Below are 18,353 nucleotides of genomic sequence, written 5' to 3' on the forward strand. Positions count from 1 at the left end.
CTTCATCCATGTCCCTACAAAGGACATGAACTCATCCTTTTTTATGGCTGCATAGTATTCCATGGTGTATATGTGCCACATTTTCTTAATCCAGTCTATCATTGTTGGACATTTGGGTTGGTTCTAAGTCTTGCTATTGTGAATAGTGTCGCAATAAACATACGTGTGCATGTGTCTATAGCAGCATGATTTATAGTCCTTTGGGCATATACCCAGTAACGGGATGGCTGGGTCAAATGGTGTTTCTAGTTCTAGATCCCTGAGGAATTGCCACACTGACTTCCACAATGGTTGAACTAGTTTACAGTCCCACCAACAGTGTAAATGTGTTCCTATTTCTCCACATCCTCTCCAGCACCTGTTTTTTCCGACTTTTTAATGATTGCCATTCTAACTGGTGTGAGATGGTATCTCATTGTGGTTTTGATTTGCATTTATCTGATGGCCAGTGATGGCGAGCATTTTTTCATGTGTTTTTTGGCTGCATAAATGTCTTCTTTTGAGAAGTGTCTGTTCATGTCCTTCGCCCACTTTTTGATGGGGTTGTTTGTTTTTTTCTTGTAAATTTGTTTGAGTTCATTGTAGATTCTGGATATTAGCCCTTTGTCAGATGAATAGGTTGCAAAAATTTTCTCCCATTTTGTAGGTTGTTCACTCTGATGGTAGTTTCTTTTGCTGTGCAGAAGCTCTTTAGTTTAATGAGATCCCATTTGTCAATTTTGGCTTTTGTTGCCATTGCTTTTGGTGTTTTAGACATGAAGTCCTTGCCCATGCCTATGTCCTGAATGGTAATGCCTAGGTTTTCTTCTAGGGTTTTTATGGCTTTAGGTCTAATGTTTAAGTCTTTAATCCATCTTGAATTAATTTTTGTATAAGGTGTAAGGAAGGGATCCAGTTTCAGCTTTCTACATATGGCTAGCCAGTTTTCCCAGCACCATTTATTAAATAGGGAATCCTTTCCCCATTGCTTATTTTTCTCAGGTTTGTCAAAGATCAGATAGTTGTAGATGTGCAGCATTATTTCTGAGGGCTCTGTTCTGTTCCATTGATCTATATCTCTGTTTTGGTACCAGTACCATGCTGTTTTGGTTACTGTAGCCTTGTAGTATAGTTTGAAGTCAGGTAGCGTGATGCCTCCAGCTTTGTTCTTTTGGCTTAGGATTGACTTGGTGATGCGGGCTCTTTTTTGGTTCCATATGAACTTTAAAGTAGTTTTTTCCAATTCTGTGAAGAAAGTCATTGGTAGCTTGATGGGGATGGCATTGAATCTATAAATTACCTTGGGCAGTATGGCCATTTTCATGATATTGATTCTTCCTAGCCATGAACATGGAATGTTCTTCCATTTGTTTGTATCCTCTTTTATTTCCTTGAGCAGTGGTTTGTAGTTCTCCTTGAAGAGGTCCTTCACATCCCTTGTAAGTTGGATTCCTAGGTATTTTATTCTCTTTGAAGCAATTGTGAATGGGAGTTCACTCATGATTTGGCTCTCTGTTTGTCTGTTATTGGTGTACAAGAATGCTTGTGATTTTTGTACATTGATTTTGTATTCTGAGACTTTGCTGAGGTTGCTTATCAGCTTAAGGAGATTTGGGGCTGAGATGATGGGGTTTTCTAGATATATAATCATGTTATCTGCAAACAGGGACAATTTGACTTCCTCTTTTCCTGATTGAATACCCTTTATTTCCTTCTCCTGCCTAATTGCCCTGGCCAGAACTTGCAACACTATGTTGAATAGGAGTGGTGAGAGAGGGCATCCCTGTCTTGTGCCAATTTTCAAAGGGAATGCTTCCAGTTTTTGCCCATTCAGTATGATATTGGCTGTGAGTGTGTCATAGATAGCCCTTATTATTTTGAGATACGTCTCCTCAATACCTAGATTATTGAGAGTTTTTAGCATGAAGGGTTGTTGAATTTTGTCAAAGGCCTTTTCTGCATCTATTGAGATAATCATGTGGTTTTTGTCTTTGGTTCTGTTTATATGCTGGATTACATTTATTGATTTGCATATATTGAACCAGCCTTGCATCCCAGGGATGAAGCCCACTTGATCATGGTGGATAAGCTTTTTGATGTGCTGCTGGATTCGGTTTGCCAGTATTTTATTGAGGATTTTTGCATCATTTTTCATCAAGGATATTGGTCTAAAATTCTCTTTTTTGGTTGTGTCTCTGCCTAGCTTTGGTAGCAGGATGGTGCTGGCCTCATAAAATGAGTTAGGGAGGATTCCCTCTTTTTCTATTGATTGGAATAGTTTCAGAAGGAATGGTACCAATTCCTCCTTGTACCCGTGCTAGAATTTGGTTGTGAATCCATCTGGTCCTGGACTCTTTTTGGTTGGTAAGCTATTGATTATTGCCACAATTTCAGAGCCTGTTATTGGTCTATTCAGAGATTCAACTTCTTCCTGGTTTAGTCTTGGGAGGGTGTATGTGTCGAGGAATTTTTCCATTTCTTCTAGATTTTCTAGTTTATTTGCGTAAAGGTGTTTGTAGTATTCTCTGATGGTAGTTTGTATTTCTGTGGGATCGGTGGTGACATCCCCTTTATAATCTTTTATTGCGTCTCTATTTGATTCTTCTCTCTTTTCTTCTTTATTAGTCTTGCTAGCAGTCTATCAATTTTGTTGATCCTTTGAAAAAACCAGCTCCTGGATTCATTAATTTTTTGAAGGGTTTTTTGTGTCTCTATTTCCTTCAGTTCTGCTCTGATTTTAGTTATTTCTTGCCTTCTGCTAGCTTTTGAATGTGTTTGCTCTGCTTTTCTAGTTCTTTTAATTGTGATGTTAGGGTATCAATTTTGGATCTTTCTTGCTTTCTCTTTTGGGCATTTAGTGCTATAAATTTCCCTCTACACACTGCTTTGAATGTGTCCCAGAGATTCTGGTATGTTGTGTCTTTGTTCTCATTGGTTTCAAAGAACATCTTTATTTCTGCCTTCATTTCGTTATGTACCCAGTAGTCATTCAGGAGCAGGTTGTTCAGTTTCCACGTAGTTGAGTGGTTTTGAGTGAGTTTCTTAATCCTGAGTTCTAGTTTGATTGTACCCTGGTCTGAGAGACAGTTTGTTATAATTTCTGTTCTTTCACATTTGCTGAGGAGAGCTTTACTTCCAACTATGTGGTCAATTTTGGAATAGGTGTGGTGTGGTGTTGAAAAAAATGTATATTCTGTTGATTTGGGGTGGAGAGTTCTGTAGATGTGTAGTAGGTCTGCTTGGTGCAGAGCTGAGTTCAATTCCTGGGTATCCTTGTTAACTTTCTGTCTCGATCTGTCTAATGTTGACAGTAGGGTGTTAAAGTCTCCCATTATTATTGTGTGGGAGTCTAAGACTCTTTGTAAGTCACTCAGGACTTGCTTTATGAAACTGGGTGCTCCTGTATTGGGTGCATATATATTTAGGATAGTTAGCTCTTCTTGTTGAATTGATCCCTTTACCATTATGTAATGGCCTTCTTTGTCTCTTTTGATCTTTGTTGGTTTAAAGTCTTTTTTATCAGAGACTAGGATTGCAACCCCTGCCTTTTTTTGTTTTCCATTTGCTTGGTAGATCTTCCTCCATCCTTTTATTTTGAGCCTATGTGTGTCTCTGCCCGTGAGATGGGTTTCCTGAATACAGCACACTGATGGGTCTTGACTCTTTATCCAATTTGCCAGTCTGTGTCTTTTAATTGGAGCATTTAGTCCATTTACATTTAAAGTTAATATTGTTATGTGTGAATTTGATCCTGTCATTTTGATGTTAGCTGGTTCTTTTGCTGATTAGTTGATGCAGTTTCTTCCTATCCTCGATGGTCTTTACAATTTGGCATGATTTTGCAGTGGCTAGTATCAGTTGTTGCTTTCCATGTTTAGTGCTTCCTTCAGGAGCTCTTTTAGGGCAGGCCTGGTGGTGACAAAATCTCTCAGCATTTGCTTGTCTGTAAAGGATTTTATTTCTCCTTCACTTATGAAGCTTAGTTTGGCTGGATATGAAATTCTGGGTTGAAAATTCATTTCTTTAAGAATGTTGAATATTGGCCCCCACTCTCTTCTGGCTTGTAGAGTTTCTGCCGAGAGACCCGCTGTTAGTCTGATGGGCTTCCCTTTGTGGGTAACCCGACCTTTCTCTCTGGCTGCCCTTAACATTTTTTCCTTCATTTCAACTTTGGTGAATCTGACAATTATGTGTCTTGGAGTTGCTCTTCTCGAGGAGTATCTTTGTGGTGTTCTCCATATTTCCTGAATCTGAATGTTGGCCTGCCTTGCTAGATTGGGGAAGTTCTCCTGGATAATATCCTGCAGAGTGTTTTCCAACTTGGTTCCATTCTCCCCATCACTTTCAGGTACACCAATCAGACTTAGATTTGGTCTTTTCACATAGTCCCATATTTCTTGGAGGCTTTGTTTGTTTCTTTTTATTCTTTTTTCTCTAAACTTCCCTTCTCACTTCATTTCATTCATTTCATCTTCCATCACTGATACCCTTTCTTCCAGTTGATCGCATTGGCTCCTGAGGCTTCTGCATTCTTCACGTAGTTCTCGAGGCTTGGTTTTCAGCTCCATCAGCTCCTTTAAGCACTTCTCTGTATTGGTTATTCTAGTTATACATTCTTCTAAATTTTTTTCAAAGTTTTCAACTTCTTTGCCTTTGGTTTGAATGTCCTCCCGTAGTTCAGAGTAATTTGATCGTCTGAAGCCTTCTTCTCTCAGCTTGTCAAGGTCATTCTCCATCCAGCTTTGTTCCGTTGCTGGTGAGGAACTGCATTCCTTTGGAGGAGGAGAGGCGCTCTGCGTTTTAGAGTTTCCAGTTTTTCTGTTCTGTTTTTTCCCTATCTTTGTGGTTTTATCTACTTTTGGCCTTTGATGATGGTGATGTACAGATGGGTTTTTGGTGTGGATGTCCTTTGTGTTTGTTAGTTTTCCTTCTAACAGACAGGACCCTCAGCTGCAGGTCTGTTGGAGTTTGCTAGAGGTCCACTCCAGACCCTGTTTGCCTGGGTAACAGCAGCGGTGGCTGCTGAACAGCGGATTTTTGTGAACCGTGAATGCTGCTGTCTGATCGTTCCTCTGGAAGTTTTGTCTCAGAGGAGTACCCGGCCGTGTGAGGTGTCAGTCTGCCCCTACTGGGGGGTGCCTCCTAGTGAGGCTGCTCAGGGGTCAGGGGTCAGGGACCCACTTAAGGAGGCAGTCTGCTCGTTCTCAGATCTCTAGCTGCGTGCTGGGAGAACCACTGCTCTCTTTAAAGCTGTCAGACAGGGACATTTAAGTCTGCAGAAGTTACTGCTGTCTTTTTGTTTGTCTGTGCCCTGCCCCCAGAGGTGGAGCCTACAGAGGCAGGCAGGCCTTCTTGAGTGGTGGTGGGCTCCACCCAGTTCGATTTCCCGGCTGCTTTATTTACCTAAGCAAGCCTGGGCAATGGCAGGCGCCCCTCCCCCAGCCTGGCTGCCACCTTGCAGTTTGATCTCAGACTGCTGTGCTAGCAATCAGGGAGACTCCATGGGCGTAGGACTCTCCGAGCCAGGTGCGGGATATCTCCTGGTGCGCCGTTTTTTAAGCCCGTCGGAAAAGCGCAGTATTAGGGTGGGAGTGACCCGATTTTCCAGGTGCCTTCTGTCACCCCTTTCTTTGACTAGGAAGGGAACTCCCTGACTCCTTGAGCTTCCCGAGTGAAGCAATGCCTCACCCTGCTTTGGCTGGCACATGGTGCGCTGCACCCACTGTCCTGTGCCCACTGTCTGGCACTCCCTAGTGAGATGAACCTGGTACCTCAGATGGGAATGCAGAAATCACCCGTCTTCTGCATCTCTCATGCTGGGGGCTGTAGACCGGAGCCGTTCCTATTCTGCCATCTTGGCTGCTTTCCATCCAGATTTATTATGTTTTAATTTAGTTTTTTATAAATTATAAGTGATATTGGATTTGATCCATTTGTATCTTAGGATGTCTGTGGAAGAACTCTACGATGGATGGACATTAGATTTGAAATTTGAAAAGCAATAATACAATGGGATAAACTGGAGATCATTTTCAATTAATGGCCAGTAAATACAAATTATTTAATCAATGGAACACAGATAGTATTTTTACCTGAGAAGATATAAGAAGGGACATAAAATGAGTATCTGTTAGCGTTCCTAATTCAATATGTTGGTTTAAGCATGCTGAGCTTTTTTATTTATTTCATTCAAAATGAGAATGACCTCTGTTGATATTATACTGGAATCTGGCTTTAAATACCATGTTATAGTATACTTGTCAAGAAGCCAGATGCCCTTTCCCAGTCTAAAAACCTGCTTTTCTTCCTGAAAAATAGTTTGTGACACAAGAGATGTTGCTACAAAGCTATCCATTGAGTTTGAGTGATGTGGCAATGAAATTGTAGATAGTATCATTTTAAGAGGTTGCTCCTCAAGAAACAGTGTAAACAGAGCCATGATTAAGAAACAAGAAAACTCAAGCATCAAAATAACAGTAACAGCTGGTCGTTTGGAAGAAAAGGCATAGAGGCTGACTAACTTTAAAATAACCCCATTAACGCCCCTGTCTGGAATCAGGCTGTTTTTAAACAAAGTGGGCTTGTGGAAGAATCGTTTTCTTTGTCTGTCAGAGGCCAGCATGTGCTTTTAGTTTTCAGAAATATTACATATCCTCAAAAAATTGGTGGTACAAATTCGCGAATTTCCGTGCTAGAAGAGACTTTATACAGATTACTTCTTTTGTAGATTAGAAAATGAGTGGGGTGAAATTACTAAAAATTCACATAGCAAATTAGAGGAAGAACTGAGGTGAGACCAGTTACAATGACTCCTAGGCCAAGAATCTTAGATCACACAGCTGATTATCACACTGTGATATAAGAAATGGCATAAAATTGTAGAAATTTTTATTGTATAAAATCCAGCTATTTGGTTGCATTGACTATATAATTAATGGAAGACCCGATGGCAAATATATTTAAAGTATTAGTTATAAAGACAATATAAATTCAGCCTGCTAAATGTTATATGACACAGTTTTCTAAATATAAAACAAAGTCCACTATTTATTTTTCTTCTGAAGAATGGAATGACTCTTTTGCAGTCTGAATTATAGATATGTAAGGCCCAGTAATTTTATTTCCTTTTTTTTTCCACTCTATTGTTTTGTTTTTGTTTTTCTCTTCCTATGTTGTCTTGTCCCCCCTGGGACACAGGAGATGAAAGGAATGAAACCCAGTATGAAGTGAGGCTCCAATCACACTTACCTTGAATATGCAGGGCAGAATGGGATGCCTTATATTCTTAATTCTACAGTGCTGGTTGATGATGCTTTAATTTTTAAATGATTAAGAGACTCATGTCACTCAAGCACCTAATAAGAAAAAATAATATTTGAACGACTGAAAAAAAATTGAAGCCATTTTAACTACTCAAGTATTTTGCATGATTGATAAGGGACCAGCCAAAATAACTTGTAAAATGCAATAAATGTTATAAATTTCTCCCATTTTCCTTTCTCTAAAATATAAAATATAAGTTGATGATGAATTTGAATTTAAAATTCTTTCCCAGTGTGTCTCCATCTCTATGGCTTCCTCTCTACCTTTTTCCAAGTTGACATTCAATAAAGTTACCTAAATAAAAATTTGAAAGAGCTAAATCTGGCTAAAATCCTTTAAGGTCTTCCCATTTAACTTGAGATTAATACCAAATTCCCAGGCATAGAAGGCAAGGATGCCAGAGGAGAACTTTTTCCTTCAGCTTGTGTCATGGAGACCCCAACATCTTACCTATTCCATTTTGTGCTGAGCCAGGTGCATTTCCCATAATCGTGCATTACTCTCTGTGTTATTTCATCTGCATGGAGGCCTACTTCACCTTTGTGATCACATGGTTGTCTTTCAAGGCTCAAAGCTAGCACCATCTAATTTATGTTGCATCTCCCAGACATGCCAAATACAATTACTCTTTCTTTTCTACCTTAACCATATGCAATGCATATGTATAGTTCTCCTCTCGCACACATCCCCTGCACATCCCCTGTTTTGAGGACACTGTACCACCTCAATACTAGTTGGATCTAGTGAGGACTGGTAATTATAGGACCTCCACATAGATAAAAGTGAACTTGGCTTTTCGCTCCTTCATTGACATGCTTGCAGCTTTTTCTGCTTGAACAATGCCCATTTCCCACTGGGCCCTCACTTTCCCTGAAATAGGTTTCAATAGCTTAATTTTCTCAGCTTTCGTGGGTGCCTCCTTGGCACTTTCCTGGCATAATTTTTCAAACTGTCTTTCTCCTTCAAAGGCTACAAGTGAATATTAAAGAATGAAACCTCAAGTGGAAAGCATAACCAAGGACTTCAGTTTTGAAAACCACTCACTCCGTTTCTTCATTCTTTCCCCTCACCTCTTCATTCTTTCATTCTCTAGACACTCCCCTCCAGCCATGCATGCTTATCTAATTACGCTCGTGCTTAGAAATCCCAGAGGTTCATCTTGAAACAAACCAGACATGGAGCCCTCATTGAGGAATCCTCCCACTTAGAGAGAGTTCCAAACACTTAGTACACCACCATCAGGCTAAAGTCAAGATAATGCCAGCCAGACCTCTGGACAAGGCAATTAGTCACAACAGGTCACACAGACCCTGCATGGGGCACCACTCCCGCCTGTCTCCCACACGAGGTTTTTCTTTAAAAACCCTATGGTGAATTTTAAAATTTAAGATGCTACTTAAGAATACTACTTTGGGCAGGGCACGGTGACTATCCTGGCTAACCCGGTGAAACCCTGCCTCTACTAAAAAATACAAAAAATTAGCCGGGCATGGTGGCGGGCGCCTGTAGTCTCAGCTACTCGGGAGGCTGAAGCAGGAGAATGGCGTGAACCCGGGACCCGGGAGGCGGAGTTTGCAGTGATCCAAGGTCGCTCCACTGCACTCACGACTGGGCGACAGAACAAGACTCCGTCTCAAAAAAAAAAAAAAAGAATACTACTTTGCTATCTTCTCGATTTGCGGCTGTCTTCTCGATTTGCGGCTATCTTCTCGATTTGTGGGCTCTCTGATTACAACCTGCTTTTCCTTCCCCCAATCCTTACCTCTTGTGTTCAGCTTTCCAGCGATGGGGAGCCAAACCTGGGTCTGGTTACAATTGGAGCAGAGGTAAGATATAGAGAGGTACAATTAAGTTCCTGTCCCTGTCTGTAATATTCCTACTATTCTTCTGTTTTATTAAATAACTCAGTATATTCTTATTTCTACTTAAGTAGTTTTATTTGTGTTTCTTTTATTACTAACAGAATGCTAAGGACTTCAGACCATATGTGGACTTTTAATATATTTAGAATATTTCATTCTACACGTTTACTTCTCTGCTTCTGGCTCTCCAAGTTTCTAAGTCTAAAATTAGCTACTTATTTAGTTTAAATGAGCACACTCCTTTCTGAAATTAAAAGAGACTTAAAAGAACATTATCCTGGCTATAATAATGGTCATACCAAAGTGGATATGTTGAGTGGTAGAGTTCTAAAGGGGAGCTTGGGCACCTGTGATAAAATCACCATAATCTTATAAACTTGGAGACTTCCTTTGACATGGAAACAGACTGAAGTGGGCGCTAAAAGTGCAAGCATCGTTATCCTAATATTGCTTTCTCTGGCCTACTATAGAATCCACTCTGCTAAGCATATGCAATGAATGGGGAAGTCATTAGAGTTTCTGCAGCAAGACTTGGGCCTCTTGTCTCTGGTGAAAGCTTGTTAAAGATGACCTAACAGGGTGGTGGTTTCTTCATTCTCTGTTTTTTAATGGGGCAATCTGAGACTACAAATTCTCAGATGATAGTCGGAGGAGCAAAGGGTCACCACAACTTGTCAGCAGGTGCCAAGGGCAGCTGGAGAAAATCATCACCTGCTGTAACCCCTGGTCCTAATTAGCCTCCTCTTCATTAATTACATGCAGTCGCCCACAGTCCTGGGAGCCATGGAGCCATTTTGTTTTATGCTTAAGCTTGCAGAGAGCATTCTCCAGATCTTTTTAAAATATAGTCATGATGCCATATGTCATACAAAATAAAATTAAGCATGCCCTGGACAGCTTGTTTGCATTAGAATATAAGTGTCTTTCTAAACAATATAGGTGTCCTTGAAAACAATGAGTTTCCTGCTAAATTTCGATGACAGTAATTTCTAGGATCTATCCCCCTGGGAAGGCAAGGGGAGGTCATGAGGTGATGAATATGAAGATCCAGAAGGTGACAACCTTTCTTGATTAAGACTGTCCATTAAGGCCCCAGTGGACTCTCATTGCCCATGCCCTGATCAAAACAGCCAACATATTTGAAGTTGGCCAAGGAAAGGTACAAATTATAGCAGAAGCCCACACAGTTTTCTCATAAAGTGTGATGATTTTGCATGCTTAAAGTATATTTATTTAGGTCTAGAATAAGTCTCACAGATCATGTAATTCAAACTTTTGCTTTCTGAGTGAGATAAAGAGACATGAACACATTAAGTGCACACAACTGATTCATGACAGAGCCAAGACAAAAAGTAAACAATTGAAAAACAAAAACACTAGCTGCACCTTCTCAACCCTACTTTAAAATCTTGCCCTGTTAATTATTCACTGCTCTCCTAAAACTTTAAGTCTTTCCCTCTATGCCTGAGACTTTTCAGCAGGCCAATGTGTTAAATTTTTTTAAAGAAAACCAACTTTTTTCTGTTTCCTCCTTTACTCCTTCGGTTCTATCAATGTTGTGCCTACTGAATGCGTGCTACTCTGCTGTGCCCTCGCCTTCTCCCACCTGCCCCAAACAGAAATTCACTGTGTTCAGCCTACTGTCACATCCCTTCAGTGTTACCCTGGGTCGTCAGTGATTGCAACTGCTAAAATCCAAGCACACCTCTACAAGATCTATCTGGATCTCTAAATGGCATTGGGAATGCTAACTGTAGCATCTTAAGACTTTCTTCTTCCTTGGGTTTCCACAACCACCCTTCCTTGTGTCTTCTCTCTAGAAAGAAAATCCCCTGCCAGCCCCTCCTCTGCTGCCTTGGGTATTCCACATCCTGTTCTCAGTCTTTCTTCCCAACTTTTGTACCTTTGTTGCATTCATGCATCCTGTCCCAGACTTCAACAAACCCAGATTTGTCTGGAATCTGGAGCAATTTTTAATCTGCGATCTCCATTTGGACAATACTCAGACACACGCACACACAAACACACACACACACACATACCACATAAAGTCCCTCAAACATCACACACAAAAACCAAATGTCATTGATTCCCTTACCTTTAAACTTCTTCACCTGTGTGTCACCTTTGTTAAATGGCATCACTATTTAATTTATGCAGTTACCTAGGAGAGGCTTATTGCAAATATCTGTGACTTTCTCTCTCTTCCTCCCTTCACTTATTAGTCTCTGTTTCCTATTTGTTCTTCCAGTGAAATAGCTCCTGAATTTCCATTCCTCTCTCAAACCCTACCCTAACCTCAGCCACTCATTGTGGAGTCCAATTACATCTTGTCCAAATTATCATTACTTCCTAATGATTTTCCTGTTATTAGGGATCTTTCTCCAATCCACCAGCTCACTTACTAGGAGAACATTCTCTACCACAGGATGAAAAGGAAAAGGAAATGATACCATTTGCCTACCTATCACCTTTGGTTCTAGGTTTTAGGTTTGTGTTAGTCTCTCACATCTATAGAAAACAGCTTTATCATGATGTTGTCTCTGTACACTCCAGTGTCCTTTGTCTGGAAACATCAGCTTCTTTCTCCTGAGCTTCCCTACAAGGAGAACTGACCACCTATGTGCCTCGAGGACCACTCACATAATTCTACTAGAACATTGACAGCATCATTAGTGCTGGTCCTCATCCATCTCCTTTTCTCAGGATACGTTATGTCTTTGATGGCTCTGACTGTGTGTGTATATGAATTTAAAAATACATACACACACACACACACACACACACACACTGTTCCTATTTCTTAGTACAAAATTAGTTACATTGCAGGGTTTTTTTTTTTTTTAGAGGTGGAGTCTCACTCTTGTCACCCAGGCTGGAGTGCAGTGGCACAATCTCGGCTCACTGTAACATTTGCCTCCCGGGTTCAAGCGATTCTGCTGCCCCAGCCTCCCGAGTAGCTGGGACTACAGGCGCCCAACACAACACGAAACTAATTTTTTTGTATTTAGTGGAGACGGGGTTTCACCATATTGGCCAGGCTAGTCTCAAACTCCTGACCTTGTGACTCACCCACCTGGGCCTCCCAAAGTGCTGGATTACAGGCGTGAGCCACCGCACCTGGCCACATTGCAGGTTTTAAAAAATCGTTATTAAATGGATGGATAAAGGATGATCATAATATGTGCACACATATAAATGTATTATGCACCTACCTATGTACGCATATGTCAGTCACCTCTTGTGCACCAAGTTGTTTCATCTTGGCCTGGTCTCTCTCTGCTCCTAGGCATCACTACAGACACCAGTCCTGTGTGGGCTCTAACTTCAAACAGGAACCACCTGCTAAGGCCTTGCCCCAGGGCCTGGCTAAGTCCTGCTTGTCTCCCACATTGGATGTCGGTTTGGTGCCCATGCATTTATAACCTGCAAGTAGCATGGGACAGGGGTCCCTAAGTCCTCACAGGTAAACCTTTGACCAATGGAGATGGGAGCCTGTGGTTAAATGAATCCACTTTCTCCATAGGGACCATCCTGAGTCTCATAATGTGTCTGCTCTGAAGGTCTGAGGATCAGAACACTTACAGAGGTGACCATATCTTTCACTCATACTCATATCAGCCCCTGCCTCATCCACGCCCCCCCATGCTTGCATCACTTCTCATCTCTTATTTCTGCCTCTGGAAATCATATGCTCCATCAACAATCAGAACTAGGCCATAATCTCAAGCTCTGATTTCTGGGGAATTGAGGTTGAAAGAGTGGCTAATGATAACAACAGGGAAAGGCAATTGCAGATTTTCATTAGCTAAATCCTGTTTTTTCTACAGTTTTCCAGAAAAAAATACATTTATATTTTTATATAAAATTTTAAGGGAACTTGTTAGCCTGAATTTATATGTGGATATAGATATACAGTTAGGATGTGATTTGACTCTCACCTCTGCCATTCACAAATTATTTTAAATGTCTAGTTTATTAATGTCAATAAACTTTGTTTTTTTCATCAATGAAATCGTGATGAAAATTATCCCTTCAAAAGATTGTTATGAGTTTAAAATGGAAAAAAATGGACAAAAACACCTGAAGTTCTGAACATGCAATTCCCTCTTTCACTACCTCAAAATATGTTACCATAAAGGTGAACAATTATTAAATGGAGAAAAGCAAGCGATTGTCATTCATTATAACCACAACTTTCAGTTACAGGAAGTTAAAAATAGCCTAATATGTTTAATGGCATGTCAAACTTGAATATTAATTTCCATCATTACTTTTATTTTTTTCTTTAATGACTAAAATTTACTGATGTTGATTTGATAGAAGCTAAGGATTGCTCTGACCAGCATAACAGATGACTGTGAGTCTCCATTGTATTCCATTAAGAGACCCAGAGTTCTTACTGTTGATATCAGCACTTTTATTTTTCCAGTTTCCACTAGGTGGGATGCAATAACATTCAAAAAACACTACTGTGCTAACAGATGAGAAAATAACTATCAAATCAATGGATAAGCCGAAAAGTGTCAGCCTGAGAGAACCTAAAATGTTGATTCATCAACTAGTGTTCTAAAATTTGAATTCAGCATATGCAAGGAATTTGACAGCTGTCCATTTAAAATGTATGCAAAGATGAATGCACAGAAAGCCATTGCACTCATGTCCAGAGCACCTATTTTTGCTCTAATATAATGTAGTATCTTCACCTTTAAAAATAATTTTTATTTAGTAGGAATTCCACCTATGATGAAGGGCTCTACTTTATTTAAGAGTGCTCCACCATAGAATTCATAAAAATGATCTAGAAGGAAATAAATAGCAATTTATTTCTTTGTGTTGCATTTTGAGCTGCGTGTGTTGTTCCCATGTGAATATCTTTGAAAATCCTTACCATGGCTCACTTAATTACTTGTCACAACATTTTTTAAATGGCCACTTTGATCCTCAAAATCTAGACTTCAATAGCTCTCAATCTCCTTGAAGAACTTAACCGTTGTAGAGTCTTTGGCTCCCAAAAGTTGATAATTGCATGTTTATGGCATGAGCAAATTAACAAGTATATCACAAACACTGCACTGTGTTTGTGTGTGGGAGGGGGACGTGATCTTCATTTCAGTCAGAAGTGACTTAAAGGCACTTAATAACACTTTTCAAAAATACGCTGGACAACCTGTGTATCTCAGGTGGTTAGTTGTCAATGCAAATGCTTCTTTCCTTCTAATAAGTCATAGCATGATCCTCTCCTGTCTCAGCCTTCTCAGTCATTTGGAGTCCTCCCTCTCAGGTATTCACAGCTTACTTGTCACTGTCTTGTCACTTCTTTAAGGATCTCAAATTCACCTATTCTTTTATCACCCTGTCAGCTCTTTTACTCAGATCCTTCACATTTCTTATATATGGATACTATGAACTTTTCTTCCAGGATTTATTTTTCTTCTTTGTAACTGACTCATTCCCTGGTGTTTCTTTAATCTTCCTTAAACGCCATTTTCTTATTTGTTACCTCCACTGAAGAACTTACACTGGTGTTGGCCCAGAATTTCAGATCTAAATTCCTCTAACTTTATTTTTTTCTGAATTTGCCAGTTACAAAAAGTATAAAGAGCAAAGTTTAAATCCACCAGATTCCTATGACATCCCTGCTCTAGAGCCCATTCCTTCAGCGGTTTTCCATTTCCCTAGGATAAGTCAGAACCCTGTTCTCAGACCTCAACCCCATGCCAAAAGACTCCTGGAACCTGCCTTCCTGGCCAGTGAGTCGCAAGCTACAATCAGAGGTGACCACATCTTTCACTACACTAGACTGTTTTAACTTCAATGACCTTCTTTCTTTTGTTTGTTCTGACATTTTTTTCTAGATGCTTTGTCCTTTTATTCACTCTATACTCCATTTAGCTCATTAACTCTTACTTATCCATTAAGTCCTAGTGTTAGATTAACCACAACCATTTTAGAGGGGTTATGGAAATATTTCTCCTGAGTACCTCCATAGTTGTTTTCAGGTAACATATTTCATAATACTTACTTTTTGAAATTGTCTAGCCATTTCTTGGCAACATTTTTGAAAGATCTGTGTTTTCCTTATGATTGTGTCCAATCTTTTGCCATAGAAACAAGTCAACAAACCAGCCAATTACTACATTCATTGAAAGTGAAAACCATGTCTGTCATTCTTCTCACTGTATCCCCAGTAGCTTTTACAACATCCAGCTCATAGAAGGCACTTAATGAATGTGAGTTGAATCAATCATGAATGGATGATTGAATACAAATGTATTTCCTACACAGATGCAATCACATAATATCATTTTGAGCCCAGTTTACGTAAGTTTGCATTTTATCATGAGTTGAGCCTCCCTTGCCGTGAAAGCTCTTAAAAAAATCAGATATATCAATGTGATATTCAATGCAATAGACATAATTACTTATTTTTTAATATTATTGAATGTCTTAGTTGCCCCTATATTTTACTTTAATAAACTGTTTGGGGCATATGTTCTTATATGTATTTCTAATTTCAACTTTAGACTAGATCCCTGTTCCGGACATCATTAGGTCAATGGCATACATCTTTTAACACTGTTAATTCTAATAATAAATTTTTTCCTAAAAGCATTTTACAGTTTATACCTTAGCAAACGGTACATACAATAACGTGTTTCACTACATCCTTTGAAATCTTGACTATTGAGCTTTGAGTAGTGTTTAAATAACACTTGCAATTAAAAAAATAGTCAAAACATTTTCAAACATACAAAAGATAAATTGTGCAATGAATCTTCATGGACCTGGCTTCAATAAAGGCCAACTCACTCATGGCAAATCTTATTTTCTCTATATCTCCACTTATTCATTCTGCCCCTAGAATAACTGTGAAGCAAATCCAGGCATCATACCATTCACCAATTAATATGTAGCTATGTATTTCTAATAGATAAAAGCTCTTCTTGTTAGCAAAACCACAATATTATCTCACCAAAACAAAATTAACAATAATTTCTTACTATTATTAAATATTTAGTGTTAAATTTGTGTATTTACATATGGACGTGACTAATATTTCCTCATTTATGTTTTCAACAATGCAATCTTTTGTTGAAGATTTGGTTATTTGTTTCATAGAATTCCTGGCAGTCAAAATTTCAAAGAGTGGCTATTCATGGTAGTATTTTATACATTCCTCTGTCTCTTAGTTTCTGCAAATAGGTAGCCAGATTAATTAATTAACGTATTCATTTATTCATTGGTAAGCCTACTTTATAGGTAGTATTGATAATTCAGGAAACTCATAATGTATGTTTATCTTTTTATTAGCAGTCATTGACAATGATTAGTGAAATCTATTCATTGATTTAGCATTGCAAGCTGCAATATTCAAACTTTAATATTTCTGTTTTACTTATTAGGTAGAATGCTTCTTTAAAAGAAACTTTTAATAAACTATTCAATTATTATAAGTTATAGTTCAAGCTGGAAAATCTGGATAAATGCTTGCTTCTTTCCCTTTATTTGCCAAATTTCAAGAATAATGAGTGGCTTTCTTGGAACTCTTGAAAGATGTCCAATAAAAGTTGCTTTCAAAGTATCATCAGAAGGTTATGGACTCACATATCTAATGAGTTTAATCTAATGTTGTTATCGTACCCATAGATGTTCAAATCAACCTATAACTGGAAGTTAAAGTTCATTCAGGCTGGGTTCTGCCTCCTTTTGGTAGTAGTTTTTGACAGCTTCTTTCTGGCCTGGTTTGATAAGAGGTTCCAGCTCTGTCTTGTACTTTTTCCTGCCCAATGAGTACTTTTTCCATGAACTTTTTGGGGTTTTCAAAATATATAATCATGTTCATATCATAAGCACATGTAGTTTCATATTTTTTCTTTTTTATTTTAATGCCTACAATTTTTTTTCTAGTAAATTCAACAGCAAATATTGTTAACAAATACATTAAATATTAGTAAAGGTGATGGCCATCTTTATTTAGTTCCTGGTTAAAAATCCTCTTTTGTTTTCTCTTTAATTGAAATACTGGTTATGGTCTGAAAAACTTTTGCTTTTTTGATATCAAATTTATTTTTCCACTTAAAGTAATCCCAGTATACCACATCTTTCATTATATTTATCTTCAATATTCTTCCCTTAAATGAGGCAGATTTTCTTCAACATTTCAATAGCAAAAATACACATTTCTGCTCTCATGTTTTGTTCATGATGCTTTATCAGTTTTCTGGTTGGGCCTCCCTGCCAGGCCCACCCTGTCATTTAATTTTCATTTGTTCTTGAGTCTCCTATCAAATGTACTCTTTCTGAGATTTAAAAAAAAAAAAAAAAGAAAAGCTTAACATTCCCCTGAGGAAAATGAGATATAATGTCGCTTTTCTGAATCATGCCAAGTAAATTCTTAAATTGTTAGCATTTGATCCTAGTGTACTTTGCCCCGCTAGATCTAGGGTGGGAGGATGCTCGAATTGTCTTTCCATATAATGTCTGTATCCTGGAACCCAACATATGGCCTAAAAGAGAAGAGGTTGTCAGTAATCACTTGTATAATTGGTGATCACAATCTTTGTGAGATCCTGTCCAATGATAATCCTCTGATTCTTTTCTCAACTCTCTGTAATTATAAAGATGATCAGCTTTAGCACACACACACACACACACACACACACATACACATTTAGCAAGTAACTGATCCTTAGTTACTTCTTATTTGCTAACTTTGTATTCACAATTTCTTATGCTCAAAAAAGGGTGAAAATACATTAGCTAAAGTAATGCTATCTTGGCTTGGCACCGTGGCTCACAGCTGTAATCCCAGCAGTTATGGAGGCCAAGGTGGGCAGATCCCTCGAGGTCAGGAATTCTAGACTAGTCTGACCAATATGACAAAACCCTGTCTCTACTTTTTGTATTTTTGTATTTTAGTAAAATACAAAAATTAGCGGGTGGGGTGGTGCATCCCTGTAATCCCAGCTACTCAGGAGGCTGAAGTGAGAGGATTACTTGAACCCGGGAGGCAGAAGCTTCAGTGAGCCGTGATTGTGACACTACACTCCAGCTTGGGGGACAGAGCAAGATTCTGTTTCAAGAAAAATAAACAAATAAATATTTTGTTTAAAAAAGTAATGCTATCTCTTGTATCCTATAAACTCCAAAACCCAAAAATAACACAATGAAAATAGATTATTCAGC

This window comes from Pan paniscus, chromosome 13 (assembly GCF_029289425.2).
Source record: "Pan paniscus chromosome 13, NHGRI_mPanPan1-v2.0_pri, whole genome shotgun sequence".
In the NCBI taxonomy this organism is placed as follows: domain Eukaryota; kingdom Metazoa; phylum Chordata; class Mammalia; order Primates; family Hominidae; genus Pan; species Pan paniscus.